General features: G+C 39.2%; 1 protein-coding gene across 2 annotated transcripts in view; it reads right to left on the minus strand.

Moving 5' to 3' along the window:
- The window catches only part of Hspbap1 (HSPB1 associated protein 1), a 74,363-nt gene that overhangs the window by 7,967 nt on the left and 45,956 nt on the right, over nucleotides 1-20,440 (minus strand). The gene's annotated exons all lie outside the window — the stretch shown is intronic.

The following is a 20,440-nucleotide window of genomic DNA, read 5'->3' on the forward strand; positions in this document are numbered from 1 at the left end:
GGGAAAAGTATCTGCGGCAGCGAGAGCCGACAGTGCAGGAAATCTCTCTGACGTCAGCTTAGGACGTTAGAAAACCATCGTCCCTTTAAGCTGAGCCAGTATTTATGGGCATTAAATACTTTTTGACCTTTTGTATTTCAATGACCACATAACAGAAGTCCTCTCTAGACAGGCATGGTGCTGTATGTCTATAATCCCAGCATCCTGGGAGCCCGAGATGGGAGGACTGCACATCTGAACCCTGCTTGGGCATCTTAGTGAAACCTTGTCTTAAAATAAAAACAAAAACAGTTGGAGATGTAGGTCAGTTCAATCCTCAGCATGCACACATGCGCACACACACACACACATCATCATCATCATCATCATCATCATCATCATCATCATCTCCTAGAGGAGTGGACTTATTTGAAACTATTGCTCATAGAGCCTTTCCCTGGACCTACTAAGCCAGGTAAGGTGACCCACACAGCTCTGAAATGCACATACTCCCCCCCACATACTCTGTAGTGCAGTGTATTTTAGCACAGATACGGCACAATGCCCTGGATGTGGACTCTCGGGTTAGGAGAGGCAGAAGCTGAACACTGACCACATATGTGGGGGTGAGGCAAACACTAACTGAGAACAAAGAGTGCCAGAGGTAAGTCACGTGACCAACCTGCTTCAGTCCAGAGAACGCCAGGCCCTGAGAAAATCCTAGGCAAACGGGGTGCCACGTGACCCCAACCCGCCAAATGTGTAACTAGACGCTCTCCTCTGGTCAAGCAGTTCCTGTCCTCTCATCTGGAAAGAGGGTTCCACCTGACCCCAGCTTTCTGTTTCTTGTCTTTATTTCTTTACCTCTCTGCCCTGCACTGTCCTCACTCCAGAAAGTTCAAGACAGGCCATGGCAGAATGACCCCTGAACAGGGAGCCAAGGTATAAGGAAATCTGTCATCTAGCAGGTGAGGACACCTCTAGTGTGCACACAAAAGGGAGGGAGAGTGTACTGATATCCTCAGGATTAAGTACATCCATATCCTCAATATTGAGCCCATCAATATTATCAATACCGAGCCCATATCAAGTGTAAAACAGGACACACAGGTTCTCAAGAACCACAGATGTATATACAAATATTTGTTGTGTTCTTGATCCCTATATTTAGTTTCTTTTTGTGGATGTGGATTAGGAGATTATTGGCCAAAAGACTGTTGGGATGACCACAAAGGATGTGGCTTGGAGCACTATTTCAAAATCAAGTCTCAAGCAGGAAAAAGATCGCAGAACAGTCATCTCAATAACCTTAACTGAGCCGCAAGTGCCAATTCTTGTCTTCACAGTTCATGGAAATCTGGCTGCATTACAAGCTGAGGTTTCCTCCCTTCACAAAATAGACTCATCCTTTAAGTTAACTGCTCAACAATTGGCTTCTGAAAAAGTAAATAAACAGTGTAAAGACGCTTTACAAGCTCCCCAAAATAAGACTGTGCTGTCTGAGGTGACTCAGACTTTCACCTCTCCCTGTGCAGGAGGCTGACTTGGCGGCAGTTATTACTCAGGTCATTCACCCACAGCCTAGAGGAGAGAGAAAGAACAAGGCTGTTCTGGCTACAGGAGCAGAGGAACCAAAGTCCTGTGGCCTGCGGTCTGTCCATGCCACCCTGGCACTCAACATGGGCTGTGGGAGCTACAACTGTTTAGAGTAAAAAAAAAACGGGGGGGCCCACGGCTGCAGAGGCACAATTGCCATGTGCCCTGAGAGGGCTGGAGCACCAGCAATAGAGCCCATGCCAGGCAGCAAGGCGGGCACTGACCCTCCTCCCATCACCGCCACCCCAAAGTGTTGGCGCCAAAAGGTGAGGCCAAGGGCAAACAACTGTCCCCTCAGGCTGAGGAGCCACTGCCCACTGGGGAGCTCACCTGTAGTACCAACAGCAAGGTGGGCGCCCTCAGAGGTGAGAAAGGTGCAGAGCCCAGGGCAGGAATGCAAGGTTTTTTCCTACACTTAAAACTGATAACCAAGGGGCTGGGGATTTAGCTCAGCTGCATAAGTGCCTGCCTTGCAAGCAGGCAGTCGTTGAGTTTGATCCCTGGTACCAATAAAAAGGAAAAATACAAAAAAAACAAAAAACAAAACAAAAAAAACACCTGATAATAGCCCAATCTATAGGAGTGCTGCCCATGAAAAAACACTTTGCAAAATTTTTTGTATTTCCCTTACCATGGAAATTCCTTATAATCCTCAAGGTCTAACACTTGTTAAACATGCTCACTGTACACTCAAAACTCAAACACAAAAACAAATGGGGATTCCTTACAAAATTTGTAACTTATAATAGACCTCACTGGCAGTAAATACTAACTTTTAAAATTCTACTAAGGATGGAACTGAAAGAAAATTCAACAAGCTAAAGTTAAAAGAAAAGAAGCTGGAAGGGTCTGAGCCCACTACTCAGCTGGGGTAGAGGGTATGCCTATGTTTTTCCAGAGAATGCTGAACAGCTTATTTGGGTGCCAGAGTATGTTGTCTGGCTGTACCATGGACCCAGATCCAAAAGAGTTGATTCTACCTTTCAAGAAGCTGATGCTCAGTCCTATGACAGTGATGCCTTGGAAACCAAGCCACAACCAATAGACGAGGATGAGGCTAGAACCAGCCTGGAGCCATGTGGTAGATTCTAAACTGGTAGTCAACTTAATACCAGCTGAAGTGAATCAGTGTGGTGCTGAGTGTAGATGGTCCACCTGAGGACTACTGCCAGCATAAAAAGTAGAAGAAGAGAGAAACGCTGTGGGTTCTCCTACGCACTGCTATTTTCTGGTGCTGTTGTTCTATTGTCGGGAGTTCTCCTGGAGGAGCCTGTAGAGCTTCTTCCCTGGTATGAACCTGGCTGTAATCATCAGAAGAGCTCAGGACTTTGTTGTTGCTGAGAATGGCAGTATTCACTTTGGGGGAGCTCTGGTCCTTACTCTGAGCATCACTTTCTGGCTCTGCAGGGGAAGAGATAAGCTGTTTAATCTCCAGGAGAAGCTTGTCATGCAGCCTTCCAGATACAAACCCAGATGTTCTCATTGTTGGAGGAGCTCGGGACTTCATTGTCCCTGAGGGCTGTGGTACTTTTAGGGGGAGCCCTGGTCCTTATTTTGAGCATTGCTTCTTGGCTCCAGTGTAGAATCCTCAACCTACTGCCACAGATCCTTCACTACACTGGCAGACTTTCTAGCTCTCATCACTGCGATTTGGGCCTTCCCAGTGCAGATCCATAAAACAGACTTGTATGAGTCATTGTTATGGGCTCTCGGTCTTCAGCTGGACTCATGCAGAACACTGCTGTGGGATCCAGGCCCTCAGTGGGATTTCCTTGGGTCTTTAGTGTGTGGAAAGATTTCCTGTACTTTCTTTGTATTTGAGTCTGGATGACTATCATAAATAATCCTATAAATCATGTGTCCTGTATAGTCTTGTTCTGCTTGCAACCCTTGACTATAACAGCCATTTAAAGGAATTGACCCACGATGCCCAGGAGATGGTAATCAAAGTAGAAATCAAAGGTCTGAGTAGGTGACTGGGTATACACAATAACTAAGCTGAAAGCTACGTGAAAGAAAGGGACATGAAAGTTCCTACTATTCAGACTTCCAGGAGAACATGGCGGACAGATAGCAGCAGCCACGGAGGCTCTCTGAGATTGCCAGCTTAGAATCCAGGAATGGTGCGGTGTGAGGAGTCCTATGCAAGGGGAGATATACCCTGCTGACCCAGGAACAAACTAAGCTAAGAGAAACCAACTGGAAGTGCAATCCCAGTGCTATAACAGGAACAGATAAAATCTCAGCGCGGAAGCTGGAACCCATGCCTCTGGAAGCCGCGATTTGAATTTCCTGCTGCTGCGTCACAATCGGTACAGCAGGGAGAGAGACGCGCAAAAGTTCTGAGAATGGGAATCGGCGAACCAAACCGAGTTGAGAGCAGGACTGGCGGGGAGCCCTGCATCGATCTGCAGTGAGTGAGAGGAACGGGGACCCTTTCATAGAGTAGGAGGCTCCAACAGAGGACATTCTGGGACCGGGCAGACTAGCTGGAACAGGATGCTCCAGTGACTTTAGTCACATATTCCCCTCTCAAGCAGGATTGGTGGGGAGCACTTGGCCTGGGTGTTGCTGCTGACTTAAGACCCAGTAGGCTAGCCCAAACCAGGTCCCTTTGCCTGGTGGTACACCCTAGCAGTGGAGCCTTCAGTAGGTTGATCTGGAGGGACGTACCCAGCAGAGGCTGCCCAGGTCTGTGTCTCCCTAGTACACTGCAGTGGGTAGGAACACCTAGCCAGGGGATTCAAACAAACTGTAACAGACAAAGAGGAAAAAAAAAAAAAAACCTAGGCCTCCTATATATGCTTGAAGGAACAAAAAGTATGGGAAGAGGGAGCAACAAGAAAGGGTCCTCAGGGGCTGGGATTTAGCTCAGTGGCATAAGCGCCTGCCTTGAAAGCAGGTAGTCATGAGTTCAATCCCTGGTACCGATAAAAACGACAAAGACAAAAAAAAAAAAAAAAAAAAAAAGAAAGGGTCCTCAGTCCCCAATCCTGAAAACACTGATCCAGGAAAGGTAAATGCAAAGGAGAATGAGGACAGAAAACATGCAATATTAGGCATGGCACCAATAGACATAAAGCGTATCTCCAGAGCCTCATAGACAAGTTCAAAAATGAAGTATTTAATGAAATAAAGCAAGATATAAGTAGAATACTTAGAGAAATGCTAAGCACCGCCCAAGAAAAAAAAGATGGTACAATGGAAGAACAGAAAAAAAGGGGAGAATTGTTTGATGGAGAAAATAGAGAAAACACAGAATAAGTGAAGCAGGTTCAAAGAGATTACCAGGAAACTAAAAACTCTATCAAAAGCTGGCATAGCAACTTGAAAGAAACTAAGGATAGCTTATCTGAACTGGAGGGCAGATTTGTAATGTGGGAGCACGAAATGAAAAACTTCTTAAAAACAACAAGAAAACAAACAACAATAATACAAAGGCTAGAAGATGATAAGAGGATCTATAACTTAAGAATTAAGAACAAGGGGCTGGGGACTTAGCTCAGCGGCATAAGCGCCTGCCTTGCAAGCAGGCAGTTGCGAGTTCGATCCCCGATACCAATAAAAAAAAAAAAAAAGAAAAAGACAAAAAAAAAAAAAAGAATTAAGAACATAAAAGAAGAAGTAGGGACACAAACAAATGAACTACAAAAGCTATTCACATAAATAATCCAGGAGAATTTCCCTAATTTAGCAAAAGGTAAAGATACTCAGATGTATGAGGCATACAGGACCCCAGCCACCTAGAACCCAAACAGAGCTACACTCAGGGATATAATAATCAAAATTCCAGAAATACAATATAAGAACAGAATATTAAAAGCTGTCAGAGACAAGAAACAGATCACTTACAAGGGAACACCCATCAGAATTATAGCAGACTTCTCGGCACAAACCATCAAATCATGAAGAGCGTGAGGGGAAATAATTCAAGTTTTGAAAGATAATAACCTCCATCCAAGATTGATATATCCCGCACAATTGTCCCTAGAAATTGATGGAAAAACAAGGTGCTTCCAGGATAAAGAGGAACTAGGAGAATTTGCAACCACCAGTTCAACTCTACAGAGAATACTGCAGGGTATTCTAAAAAAGAAAAATAAGGTTCCAGAAACAGTGGCAGAGAGGCCACAATGAATGGAACAGAAAGCAAAATGAAGAAGACAAACTGACAACTAATGACAGAAAAACAGCTCAACAGAAATTAGGCAGAGAAGGTTAGATGGTAGGAACAGCTATTTTGGAGAAAACAAGACATCATAATAGCTAGTGCTGATTTAATAGCATCTTGTTTTGAAGTCCCATCAAGCTTTTGTTCTTCTGTCTCCATTGGTCTGAACATGTTGCATCTTACTGGATTTCATTATATGTGATAATATAAACAAAAACTTTTACAGACAAGGAGATTATACAGAAACCATTGTTCATTTTCTGTTAGTTGATTCTAAATACCCTGTAATACTGACATTCTCTTGAATGGTTTTACATTGTCTTGATATGTTTGATGCTACAGTATACGAAGTTATACTCAAAGATTTCAAGAAAAGAGACACTATGGTAACTACTTTTATGATGGGACTATCTTGTGGGGAAACACTATTTTGCTTAAATGGTTATGTTTTGACCTGTGCTGTTTTGTTGTTATGCCCTCTTTTATCTCAATCTTTTTTATTTTTATCATTTTAATTAAGGAAAAAATAAAAAAGCAGGATATATTATAGTAACCCACTTTGATTTCGTATTAACTTGATTTGAACCCCTGTATTGCTCTCACCATCTTGTTTTGACTAATTTTACTCTATTCTGTTTTGCTTGTACTACCAAGTTCAAAAGTATAGGCAACAACTATGAAGACAATAAGATTCATTATGACACCCATTCTGGTGGACTATTATCTTCTTTCGAAGTCCTCTAATGTCTCCAATGTTTTGGTTTTATTGGTTTTGTTACTTACTGTTTTGTTCAATTTTATTATAACTGATGATATAGGCAATTCTTTTTAAGATAGCAAGAGGCATTATGGTAACCATTGTTGATCACCTTGTATTTTGTTTTTACAGTATGTATTATGTCCATCCTTTTGATTTGACTGACTCTGTTCTGTTATGTCACATTTGGTTTTACTCTCTTCAAAAAAAGTACTAAGAACTGTGGGAGTAATAAAACCCAAAATGTGTAATTGTCATTGTACAAACGAGAGTAAAAGAAAGTTCTCTAAAGGATATAACTGCATGTATATTTAACTGTATAAGATAGATAACCATATTACTGAGGTTTGCTGGATCATTGAACAGTTTGTTTACAGTCTCATTGTTTGAATGTCCACTCTGTATGCTTTAATTTTGTAACTTGTGCAACTATTTCTAAGATGACAATATGTAATCTATTAACTAGTGATTTCCTGTTTATTGTTTTCTGAAACTCTGTATAACTTATACCTTTTTTTCTGTTTTTTTCTCCTTAAATAGAAGTAAAAAAAGGAAGTTACTACTATTCTTAAGACAAAATAAAATACAAAACTATATATTAATTACAGATAAAATTTTGTTCCTTGCAAATTTTTCTTCCAAGAAATATCTGCTAATTGACCTACAAAAATTTCTGACTAGTCTATAATTACAAACTTCTCAAATTGTAAATGAGTTATTATAAATCAAATTGGTCAAAAATATGTTTGAGTCAGGCATGCACATGCCTGTAATCCTAACACTTGCGAGGCCAAGACGGGAGGAGCATTCCAAGTTTGAGACCAGCCTGGGCTACAAGGTGAGTTCAAAGTCAGCCAAACTGCAGAGTGAGACCCTGTCTCAAAAAGACAAAAAAACACACAAACACACACACATACATAATTACATATGTGTATATATATATATATATGTATATACATATGTGTGTGTGTGTATATATATATATATATATATACACACTCTTGATTTTATGTCAGTCTGTTAAGGTGTATACTTGTTTGTTTGTTATATCTATGAACAGCTGTTTTCTTTCAAGTTCAACAATTTTTCTCTTTTCCTTCTTTTACATTTTTGGAACATCTGTTTATTATATGATTTGACTTACAGATTTAAAAAGCATGATTCCACCCAGGTTGCTGCGTGGTCAAAAAATGCTAAAATTGGTTGTGTATATGTAATATATATTGCTGTTTATTATAACTTGAGAGTCTCTCATTGTTCAAAAATAATGTGTCAAATGTTGTCATCAAAAAATTAAACAAAAATCCCTTAGTGTGGGGAGATTATAGGGCAGAACTACAACTGTTTGAGGGTCAGGGATTTAGCTTAGTGGCATAGGTGCCTGAAAGTCGTGAGTTCGATCCCCAGTACCAAAAAAAGAAAAAAAAAAAAGCCACTTGGAATAACATTAACCAGCTCTTCTTCAACAATGGGAAGCCCCAGTGATCTCCATAGCTTTATGGAAGATACTCCAATACCCCAATAATTGTCACTAAAAATATATTACTGTGATATGTTTATGTTGGTCACCATCAAAAGATTAGCTTTTCCAGACACTAAGATTTTTGATTGGAAGATGCTCTGGTATATAGGTTTTAATATGGCTATGACAATAGATTGTTATTAACTTTGTTGTATATCAAATGTATTCCAGGTGTACACGTCTTCCAAAATGTAAAACAGGGATGTTTACAGTGATAGACTTTTCTTTCAGACTCAGATATCTACTTTTAACAAACTTATGAGATGTACATCCCACTAAAGGTCAACAAGTTAGATAAAAGCTTCTTATATATTAAATGAGGATAATAGACTAGAATGGGTATTTTATGTCAAAATGGAAATTCAGGTGTCATTACTGTCGTGCTAAAATATTATACATACTTTTGACTTCTAATTTTCTGTGTAAAATATGTACCTGTTTGTTAATATCTACAGGGATTTAAATAACAGAACATCCATGGTTGTTAGAAAATAATGGCTCTATTTTATATTCTAAGGCACTTAATATTCACATAAGAGTAATGTTAAACTTACTGCCTTCATTACAACGTAATGTCATTAACCTTGTCTTCTGGATGTTCAACAACTGAGGTTTGGAGACCAAAACTTAGAAAGACAAATGGGCTAGGAAGACATCCAATACTTTGGCTTCAGTCCTTCAAGGTCGATAAGGTCCCAGTATACGTAAGAACCTCTGCTGCGATATCCGATACTCAGTGAGCCCCTGATCTATGACAAAGCAGACTGTGGGACCACAGAGGAAAGTGACTAATGAATTGTAGTATGCTAAGGAGAGTCACCAGGAGGGGACAATCTCCCAAGCCTTCATAGAAAGCAATTAGGTCAAGCAATGGCCATGAATCCTCCAGATGACCAACACTGATAGAGGAACTAACTGGCACCGTGCATCGTTGCAAGGTAATTCCTGAGGAGGCTCAACTGACTTTGATATGAAAGCAAAAAAATTAAAAATTAATACAGGCCTCATTTTGTCTTGAAAAGTATAGTTACCAAAAGAAAATCGTGTGCAAAAGTCCTCAGACTTCATTTGACCACCCACTGCTCGCAAGTACAAAACAGAAAAGGGGGATATGTAGGGAGTGACAGAAGCTGGGAACAGATCACACATGTGAGGGCGAGGCGAGCACCTTCCACGAACAAAGAGCAGCAGAGGCAAGCCGCATCAGCAAGCTGCTTCAGTCCAGAGAATACCAAGTCCTGAGAAAACGCAAGCCCTGGGTTGCTCGGCACAGGGGGTTTCACGTGACGGTAACCGGGACAGCTCCTTCCCTTCCGTCTGCACACAGGACGCCGCTGACTCTGTCTGGCCTCTGTGTGTGGTCTGTATTTCTCCACCTTCTCACCTCCCTTTACAGCCCTCACTCCAGGAGGTTCGGGAGCCGAGAGGGTCACAGCAGACCCTGCTTCTGTTCTCAGATCCTGCCAAAGTGTACTACAAAAAACTCAGAATTCAATAGTAGCTCAGGAAAATAAGGTTAGACAAAAAACCAAATCCACACAATTAAAAATACAAACTAGAAAAAAATACTAAAAAATCAGGTATGAAGTCATTTTAATCATAAATTTTTCTTTGACTTATAAAAAACAGATATTTCTACGTGCAGAACCTAGTCATATTTAGGTAGCCCAGGATGGTCTTGAATTTGTGGTGACCCTCCTGCCTTAGCCTTGCAAGAGCTGGGATTACAAAAGTGCCCTACAGTGCCCAACTTTGACACTTTTTTTTTTGTCCTTTTGAGACACTCTTACTATGTAGTTCAGGCTGGCCTTGAGCTCACTTTGTAGCCCAGGTTGGTCCTTCAACAATCCTCCTGCCTCAGCCTTCCTAGCTGGGATTACAGGCATACGCCACCACACCCAGCTCTGACACTTCTTTTATTGATACCTGCAATCCAAATTTTCAGTATTTTTGAGGCAAATCATTAGTAGCCATATTCAATAGGAAAGAGGATTTTATTTACTTTTTAAAATTCTCATCCTGGGGCGGAGGATTTAGCTCAGTGATGTAAGTGTTTGCCTGGCAAATGCAAGGTCGTGAGTTCAATCCCTGGCACCAAAATAAATAAAAATAAAAAATTCTCAGCCTGATTTTTGGGAGTTATTTTATGGAAAAAAAGTAAAACAAAATCTCAACAATATACTAAGATGATAATAGTTAGTGCATTCTGTATTTTTATCTTTAAAGTAGTTACTCAGAGTACAAAATACAGGCATAAAAAATTCTTCAAATGATATTAGCACAAATCTTTCTTTTCACTGAGCTAAGCGAACCTAGTAGTGTAACTATTTTGTATCTTTTTCCCTTTTGCTTTCCTTCATTTCCCCTTTCTGCCACCCTCATCCTTTTTATTTTGAACAATTCTGTTCCATTACATAATATCTATTGTACATTTTGGACATTATTTGCTCTTTCAGTTTTGCATACCAGGGAGACCATACAACGTTTATACATGTGAGACTGATTTATTTATGAGTATGATCCATTTACCTATAAAAGTCATGTTTATTTTTTATGGCTGAGTAGTACTCTACTATATAAAAAGACCATATCTTTTTTTATTCATTGCTTGACTGAGGGGCATTTGCATTGTTTCCAAGATTTAGCTATTACAAATTGTGCTACTATGGACATGAGGATACAAATATTGCTGTGGTATGATGTTTTTAATTCTTCCAGGAAGATAACCAGAAAGACAAAGTTGGGTCAAATGGAAGTTCTAATCCTAGGGATATTTTTTTGTGTGTGTGGTACCTGCAATCAAACTCACAACCTTGTGCTTGTGCTGCTGAGCTAAATCCCCAGCCCTAATCTGTTTTCAGAGGAATCTTTACACTGATTTTAACAGTGGCTGCACCATACTGCATTCCCACCAACAGCGAACAATGGCTCCTTTTTCCCCACAGCCCTTCCAGCATTTATTAATTTTTTGATAATAGCTATTCTTTTTGGAGGTAGATGGAATCTCAGTGTTGTTTTTATTTGCAGCTCTCAATGACCAATGATGCTGAGCATTTTTTCATATATTTGCCATTTGTAGGTTTTCATCTGAGAAGTGTGTGTTCATCTCAGATGCTCATTTTTGGATTGGGTTTTTGAATTGAGAAGTGATTTTTTCATTTTTTAATATGTTCTAGGCGTAAGTCCCTTGAGGGACAACTGGCTAAAAGACTTTTTCCATTTGAAGGGTTGTTTTTTCACTATGTTGGTGGCTTCTTTTGATGCACAAAGCTTTTAGTGAGATCTCAGTTGTTGATTCTTTAAAATATTCCTATGTGGTCTGGGTTTTGTTCAAGAGATTCCTACCTACACCTCTATCTTCAAGATTTCCATATACTTTCTCTTCCAGTAGATTTAGTTTTTAATATTTAACCTCTGACCCACTTTGACTTTAGTTTAGTGCACGGTGAAAGATAAGGGTGTAGTTTTAGTCTTTGACATGGAGAAAGCCAGTTTTACCAGAACCGTTTATTAAAGAGGCTATCTTTCTTCCAGTGAATATGGCCCCTTTGTCAAAAATGAGTTAGCTAAGTGTCTTTGTAGTAACATCTCCATTTTCCATTGGTCCTCAGGTCTGTTCATTTGCCGTACCATGCTGATTTTACCATAGTACTTTCATAGTATAATTTAAAGTCAGGTATTATTAAGCCTCCTGCCTTGCCTTTGTTGCCCTGAATTGCTTTTGCTGTTTTAGGACTTTCCTGTTTCCAAATGAATTTTAGGAATTTTTCTGTAGTTATGTGAGATACATTCATGCTATTTTGATCAAGATCAAATCTGTATAACAATTTTGAAGAACCAGGCGTGGTGGCTCACATCTGTAACGCCAGCACTTGGGAGGCTGAAGCAGGAGGATTGTTGCGAGTTCGAGACCAGCCTAGGGTACAAAGTGAGCGCAAGGCCAGCCTAAACTCCATAGTGAGACCCTGTTTCAAAAGACAAAAAAATTTTTTTTTGCAAATACAGCCATTTTCATTTGGTTCTTCCTATCCAAGAGCAAGGGGTATCTTTCCATTTTCTGAAATCATCTTTAATCTCCTTTTTAAAAGAACTGTAATTTTCAATGTATAGATCTTCTACTTCCTTTGATTCCCTCATATTTCATTTTTTGGATGTTATCTGGAGTGTGGTTTCCCTAGTTTCTCTCACAGTGAAATTGTTGTTTGTGTACAGGAATACAATTGATATTTTGAGTACTGACTTTATATCCAACTATACTACTGAATTTGGTTATTAAATTTACATGTCTTATGGCAAAGATTTTGGGGTCTTCTATGTAGGGTATGTCATTCACAAGTAATAGTTTAACTTCTTTCCTATCTTTAATCCTTTTATTATGTAACTGTTCTGGCTAATGTTTCCAGAACTATATGAAGTAGGAATGGTGATAGAGTACTTGTTCCTCTATCTTGTTCCTGATTTTAGATCGAAAGCTTTCAGTTTTTGACCATTTAGTATGACGTTCACTGTTGGTTTTTTCACAGATGGCTTTTATCAGACTGAGACAAAACAAGCTCTTCCAGTGGGTTTTGGACTTCGGCAAATGCCTTTTCTGCATCTATTGATACAAGTGTTTTTTCTCTTTGGCTTTGTTAATATCACGATTTACCTATGTTCAACCATTCCTGCATCCCTGAGATGAATTGCACTTGATCATGGTGTACAATCTTCTCGATGATTTGCTGTATTCTGTTTGCCAATATCTTATTAAGGATTTCTGCATCTATGTTCATTAAGGAGATTGGCCTTTAGTTTTCTTTTTTTGTTGGATCTTTTCTGATTTTGATATCAGAGTAATACTGGCTTCCAAGAATGATTCTGAAAGTACTGTTACTCTTTCGATTTCATTAAAGAATTTCAGCATTACTGGAATTAGAATCTCTCTAAATTTCTTATAGAATTCAGCAGTGAATCCATCAGGTCCTGGGATTTTCTTTGTTGGTAGGTTTTTAATTTTCAATTTCACTGACTGATATGGGGTTATTTATAGTACTTACATCTTCTTGATTCATTTTTGGATGAAGGGATCTGCCATTCCATCTGTGTTTCCCATTTTATTGAAGTAGGTGATGATGATCTGGATTTTTCACAGGATCCATTTGCTTTCCTAACTGCTTGAATTTGGGTCTTTCCTCTTTTTGATAAAGTGGCTAGGGGCTTATCAATTTTACTTAAACTTTCTAAGAACCAACTCTTCGATTCATTGATTCTTTGTATTGCTTTTTTGGTGTCAAATATATTAATTCTGCTCTGATCTTTATAATTTCTCTTGTAAGCGCTCTGGAGTTGACTTCTTCCTTTTCTAGGAGTTTGAGCTCCAAAATTAACCTCTGTATTTGAGTTGGTTCTGTTTTCCTACTGTGAGAATTTACCACTGTAAACTTCCCTCATAGGACGGCTTTCATTGCACCCTATAAATTCCAGTATGTTGTACGGGCATTTCCATTTAATTGTAAATACTGTTTAATGTCTTCTTTAGTTTCCTCTGCGACCCATGGTTGTTCAGGAAGGTGGTGTTTAATTTCCATGTGTTTATGTAGGTTTTTTTTGCTGTTGATTTCTAATTTCACGCACTATGGTCAGATAATATGCATGGGATACTTTCAACTCCTATGCATTTACTTAAGCATGTTCTGTGGGCTAATATGTGGAGATGAGTAGAAAAAAAACAAAAAGGAAGGTTAGAAACAAGTAATGAAAACAAAACAAAACACCAAAACTAAAACCAAGATAACCAACAAATAAACAAACAAAAAACACCCCCGCTGGGCAGAAAAAGGGAAACCAATGAGACAAAAATAAAAATAGTAAAGTTCCTCAGGTGTTCATAGGTCTGTGGGGGTTGGGATTGGTCTGTTGCTGGCATCCTCCGCAGCTCTCTGACACAGAATGGTGGCCTTACTCAGTTTTGTTACGTATGTCTGTGTTCCAAAGCAGCAGGTTGGTTCACCTAACTTACCAACTGCTGGCCTCCCACTGCTGCTGCAGACTCTTACATTGGCTGCTTTCACTTGGGCCTGTGTGTGCATCTGTGCCAGGGCCTCTTTTCACTGGTCATGTCTGTGTGCTCCTACCGGAGTCTTGATCTTGCTGATCCACCTACTGTTGGTGTGCGTGACCATGCCTGGCCCTGGCATTGTTTCTCTGGTCCCCTGATTCACCTGCTGGTTTAATCTGTCACTGTTTTGGACTTTTCCAGGTCACTTGGTCTCAATGCTGTGAGCACCAAGCACTAGGCTGGCTTGGGCCAGTACCACCTGCATTGTGGGCCCATGCTGGGTTGGTTGGATTAGTCAGGTCCTTCTTGCAGAGTGCACTACATGCTGAGCTGGCTGGCTTGGTCTCAGGAAAGAGGATTTAGAGAGGTGGTTAATGGGTGACTTAGAAGTCTAGAGAACAAATACTCATTTTGTTTTCAGTGATGAGTTCAGGTGTACCCAGCATTCTGCAGTATCAGGAGTTTCTTTCTGCAAGGCCAGTTCCATTACACACACATAAGGTCACATGTGGTTGTTGAGAGCTGGCAGAAATCATGTTCCCTCTGGATGCAGCCTGGAGGCTCCAGCCAGGAAGTTCACCTCCATATTCTGGATGCCTAGCACAGCACCTGACTCAAGGTCAATGCTGGAAATGTACTGGCTGCTCTCGAGGGAAAGTAGCCTTGTTGACACCCTATTGATAAAGGATTCAAGTCACTAATACTTCTGAGTACCCACCATGCTCTGAATGCTGGAAATCCAATGATGTAGATGCCCCTTCCTCAAAAAAAAATACAGGCAAGATTTCTCATACATTCGGCAGAAAACCCTGCTCTGGAGCCCTGCTTCAGAAAGCAGTAGGGAAGGGGATTGTTCCACAGGATGACATCTGCCCTGAGATAGGGCAGCTGTGGATCTCTTACCTGGCACAACAATGACTCAAAAGCAATCTATTTTGTAATGATTAGATCACAGTAATGTAAACTACCTAAAATTCAACTGCCAATGGTTTGGAAAACCATAACAAAGAGTAGAAATTCAACATTATAAAGTACTCCAGCATTTAATGTACCTATTTTGTTTGGCTTTTTTTCCCAATTAAGTTCAGATACTTAGGGGTGGTCCAATGACTAGATTCAAAGCAGGCCTGGAGGAATCTTCTTTGAGTCCTGCTATAGACAGGGCACCCTGTTTGGCTGTTCCTTTAGCAACATGAGCACGGGTGGCTGGAGGAGTGAACCATCTTAGAGTCTACTCTCATAGCCAACTGAGAAGTCTTTAGAAATCATCTGTCCCCAGAAAATTCTATTCTGTGCCATTCTGAAAAATAGCAATTAAGTAGCTGACTGACTGGTTATCACAAACCCGTATCTGTTTCCTTGTACTTTCCAGAAAATTGTCTCAAGTCTATAGATACATGAGCACAAGTTGAGTTTTTCTTTTGCCAGTATCTGCTATCTTTACATTAGCTGGAAACTGTTTTTGCTTTATTCTTTGTTTCAACCCAGACTTGGTAGCATTAGTTTTTCCTTCTCGTTGCTCTTCTTCCCTTACTCTGTCTATGGCCCTAAGCTCAACTCTGGGCAGCGCCTTGCACAAGGACTGGACCACTCTTCAAGCCAGGACTCTGGACTCCATTCGGAGGATGCAATGCCACATAGCACTTTCATTTTGAAGCAACTAAATTACACCAAGGTTCATGTTGGGGTGGGCTTCTTTTTTTTTCTTTTTCATAGCTGTCTGGCCCTATTCCTTGCCTTGGCTTTTAGGAATTTAGGGAACAGCCAAGGGATCCTACACTCATCCTTCTTAAATTTAATCCCTTTAATTCACAGCTATAGCTATATTCAATTTTAGAGTTATTTAATCTACAGTGGACCAAGCCCTGACTCTTAACATTTTACATGTATTCTCTATTCAGTCTTTATGAAACTAAGGGTAGTTATACCCTTTTACATATAGTGAAAGTCGTGACAGTACTTTTTTTTTTTTTTTGGTTTGTTTGTTTTTGTTTCTTTAATACTGTGGATTGAACCCAGGGCTTTGCAGACTAGGTGAGGGCTCTACCACTGAGCTATAACCCCAGACCTTTTTACTTTGAGACAGGGTCTTGCTAAGCTTCCCATGCTGTCCTTGAACTTGTGGTCCTCCTCCCTCATCCTCTTGAGTAGCTGAGACTACAGGCCTGCACCACCCTGCCTGGTATGACGGCCTTCTGACATTGCTGCAAAATAATGTGGATGCATTTCTGGTTGTTATGAATAACAGAAGAGATTGTCACTGACATCAAGCACACAAGGCCAAGGATGCAACTCAACACAACAGACAGATCCTACATCTTGCAGAGTCTTCATGACATTAGAATTTTGATCTTAACTGTCAGATATTAGAACTGTATTTCATAAATGATCAAATAATTTTGAGGAGAGACATGGTTTAACTATCTACTGAATTTCTCAGAAACATAAATACTAAATAAATGAAAGGAGGATTATACTTTGTGTTTTTAACTGAGAGTTTTTCACTATTTTGAAAAATAAAGTCACAGCACAAACTGTGATGTCTGGGTAAGTGCTATGTACGCATTACCCAAAAGAAGGTCAAAAGACAGTTGTCTATTGTTATTGGACAACTGCAGAATTAAGATGTCAAATTGGTTAAGATCTAATTTTTGCTCTTTGTCTTGGACCCTCAGCAAGAAGTCAATGCATTAACAGTTAATACTTCTATTTATACTTGTAAGGATAAGGATTAGTATGGTAGATATTACAAAAGTCAACAAATGGAGTATTTGGAAACTGTATTTTTTTCATTGACAAATTTTATTTTCTAGTTAATTTCATTGAGGTAAAATTTATGTATCATAAAATGTACCATTTTGGAATAGAGATCAACAAGTTTTGACAAATGTACACACCACTGTATCTTACAATGATCAAGACTAGAGAACACTTCCATTACCCTCTGGTCCTCCTCGGTTGTCAATTCCTGGCCTCTGTTCTTACCCCAAGCAATATATTTGGAGACTGTAGGTACATAAACAATGGAAATCAGCACCAAAAATTCTTCATTTAAAATGTCCCCAACATGTTAAAAAATCTAAGAGACTAAAACTCCAGTAGCAATAAAACAAAAAAAAATTTTTTTTCTAAGAAAATGTAAACTGGGCATTATAGGACATGCCTGTAATCCGAGAATTCTGGGAAGCTGAGGCCAAAGGATTGCAAATTTGAGCCCAGACCAGATAATGTAATGAGATCTGGTCATCGGATCCCTTTCATCATTACTGAGCCACCCACTTTGATTTCAACATATTCTTATTACTATGGGTTAAAGTCCAAGGCAAATTAGAAGTAATCTTCCATTTACTGCATTCTGGGATTCTGTAACATGGTGGCTCCATGGTAAGAAGGCTCCCAACTCTGCACAGCCAATCCTAGTCATAATACAAAATGAAACCTGCCTGAGAAATATTCTTGGGGCTAAAGTCTTCTTGCTACACACTGATTCTTAATAGCTTCAATTTATGAAAATACTTATTGATAACTGTAAAGGATAAAACTTGTCATTCTTACCAAATGAGTGACAAAGAAACATTATTTGGTACTGTCTTAAATTCTCTACCTTCCTTGGTATGCAGACAACAAAACATTTAAAATTGTTTTAGGTAGTCAATCATAGGATGTATAACTAAAAACTAACATTATTTTCATTGGTCATATAGAAAAATTAATGTAAAAACACGTAATTCTAGGCCATCTGAAGGTAATCCAAATACTTTCCATTTGTATCAGTATATTTATATATATTTGAGATATATTTATATACTTATCTGTATATAGTATAATTTATTTATAGGTTTTTTTTTTGTACTAGGGATTAAACTCATGACCTGTGCCTGTCAGTCTGGCACTTACACCACTGAGCTAAATCGCTGGCATAATATATATTTAAAGTGCATTTAACTTCTAAAAGAAAAAGATTAATAGACAAGAACTTCAAATAGAAATTGTAAGTAAAAACTTACAAAATCAGCAGAAGGCTGATGAGAGAGCTAGGACTTTCTTACCAAGACTGACAAATGCTACACATCATTAACTAGAAGCCACAGAAAATTTGACAAGGGGCAAATCAAAGGTTTAAGTCAACACATTTTCTGCTACATATTTAGCACTATACCAACAGTTTTAAGCAATACAAAATCATAACATACAGGCCAAAGAGTTTATAGTATCGTAAGAACAAGTCACAGGCATTCCATGCTGTGCACCGTTTAACATAAGAATGAAGGCAAAGGGCAGATGGATGTGGTTACCACGGCTGAGAAGGCTTTGTGGCCAAGGCCGAATCTGATCTATACCCTAAATGGAACTTTAATAGGCAGAAGCTGAGAAGGACACGGCCAAAGGCTGGGAGGTGAGAAGGATGCAGCGTGCCCAGGGGCGCACGAGGAGACCAGACAGCCACACCAGACACTGGGAGGGTCTTAAATGCTATCCTTACATACTTTTAAGTCATAAAGCATTTGTGGACATGAATCCTGCATTTTAATATTTAAACTGGTGTATGACTTGAAGAGTATCTGTCTAACGAACTTTTGAAATTAGAGGAGGAGTAAGAACTGGGGGTACTGTGATTACAAGAAGTGGTGTTGATACCAGAGGATCCCGGAGATCCTTTCTGCAGATCTGTGAGGTCAAAACTATTTTCATAGTACTACTAAGGTGTTATCTGCCTTTTCATTGTGTTGATGGTCTCACTGATGGTACAAAAGCAATGCGGGTGAAACTGTTGGTGTCAAGACAATGGGACCAAAGTATACTATTAGCACTGGATTTCAAAAAATCCTAGCACTCTTGACGGCGGAGGCAGGATGACTACACATTCAAGAGCAGCCTGGACAACACAGAAACTTAGGGAGACTGTCTCAGAAACAAACAAGTAACCAAAATAGCTGAAGGTATTAGGACCTTAGGGTCAATCCCGACTACCATAAAACAAAAGCAAAAAGCAAATACAAAGCTTTACTGTACAATAAATAATACACACTTAAGATGCATAATTTCATAAAATTAAAAAAAATACTAGTGTATATCTGAGAAACCAGCATCACAATCAAGACGACAAACATTTTAATCATGTCCCAAAGCGTACCAGTGTCCCCTCACAATCCATTTCTCCCACACAGTGGTTCTCAGATCACCAGTCATCTATTCTGTCAGTACAGTTTGCAAGTTCTAGAATTATACAGAGTTGTGTAGTATTTTTTGATATAAATACTAATCAAAGGCAAACTGAACAAAGCAAACAATAGAGTAAGGAAAAACCCAAGGTAGAGAGGGTCACTACATCATGACGAAAGGTCACTTCATGAAGAGGACATCATAACCCTCAATGTGTGATAATCTAGTAACAGTCTCTCAATGTATGACATAAAACTTACCAACATAAAATAGGGAAAAGGCAAGCATATAATTATCAACAAGGGAGGGGAGTTAGTCCCTCTCTCCCTATGATGGGTAGAATATATAAAAAACCAGTAAATATACAGGAGACTTGAACTATCAACATGACTCAACTGACATTGATAAAATACCCCTCCCACCACAGAACAGACATCATTGTCAAGTCACATGGGACATTCACCAAGATAACTATTCTGGACCATAATACAAACTCCATTAAATTTAAAAGAACTGACCAAATATGTTTCTGACCACAACGGAACTGAATAAAAAATCAGTAACAGAAAGAAAGACTGAAAAACCCCACATATTTATTTATTTACTTCTTCCCTTCCTTCCTTTTCTTTTTTGATAGGTGCAATTCAGGAATGTATTATTATTATTTGAAGAAACTTGGTTCTAGTACTTACTAAAATAATACAGCTTTAAAAAGCCAAAAATGTAATCCTTTGGTAGTATATAACATCAGTTTAACATTTACCATAATCTGTTTCTTATATTCCCACGAAGATTTAATACATTCTATAAACATTTGATTTAAATTTTAAAGTAAATGAAGACTCAGTAAAAACAATAGGAAAGTGTTATTAAATGGTAGGACATGTTATCTTGAATAAAGTAACACCAATGAGCCTTATTTGAAAATGTAAGAGCTTTTATACATGGATAAGATAAAGGTAGACGGAGGGGAACAACTGACATACCTAAAGCAATCAAGCAACACTGTATACAACAGGGATAGTTTCCCAAAAGGAAGAGAACTATTGAACACTTTAATATTGTAAAGGGAAGTTTCATTCAAAAAATCTTGTGCAAGATATCATTGATTTGGCTTACTAGAACTGTCTGGTGGGCACCCAAGTAGCACCCTTCAAATCCAAGTACTATGACTGCACTGTCAGAGAGCTCCTGATTTGTGACCAGTAAAGCTGA

The sequence above is a fragment of the Cavia porcellus genome, unplaced genomic scaffold (assembly GCF_034190915.1).
Source record: "Cavia porcellus strain 051 isolate PalLab524CR breed Dunkin Hartley unplaced genomic scaffold, mCavPor4.1 scaffold_15, whole genome shotgun sequence".
Classification (NCBI taxonomy): Eukaryota; Metazoa; Chordata; class Mammalia; order Rodentia; family Caviidae; genus Cavia; species Cavia porcellus.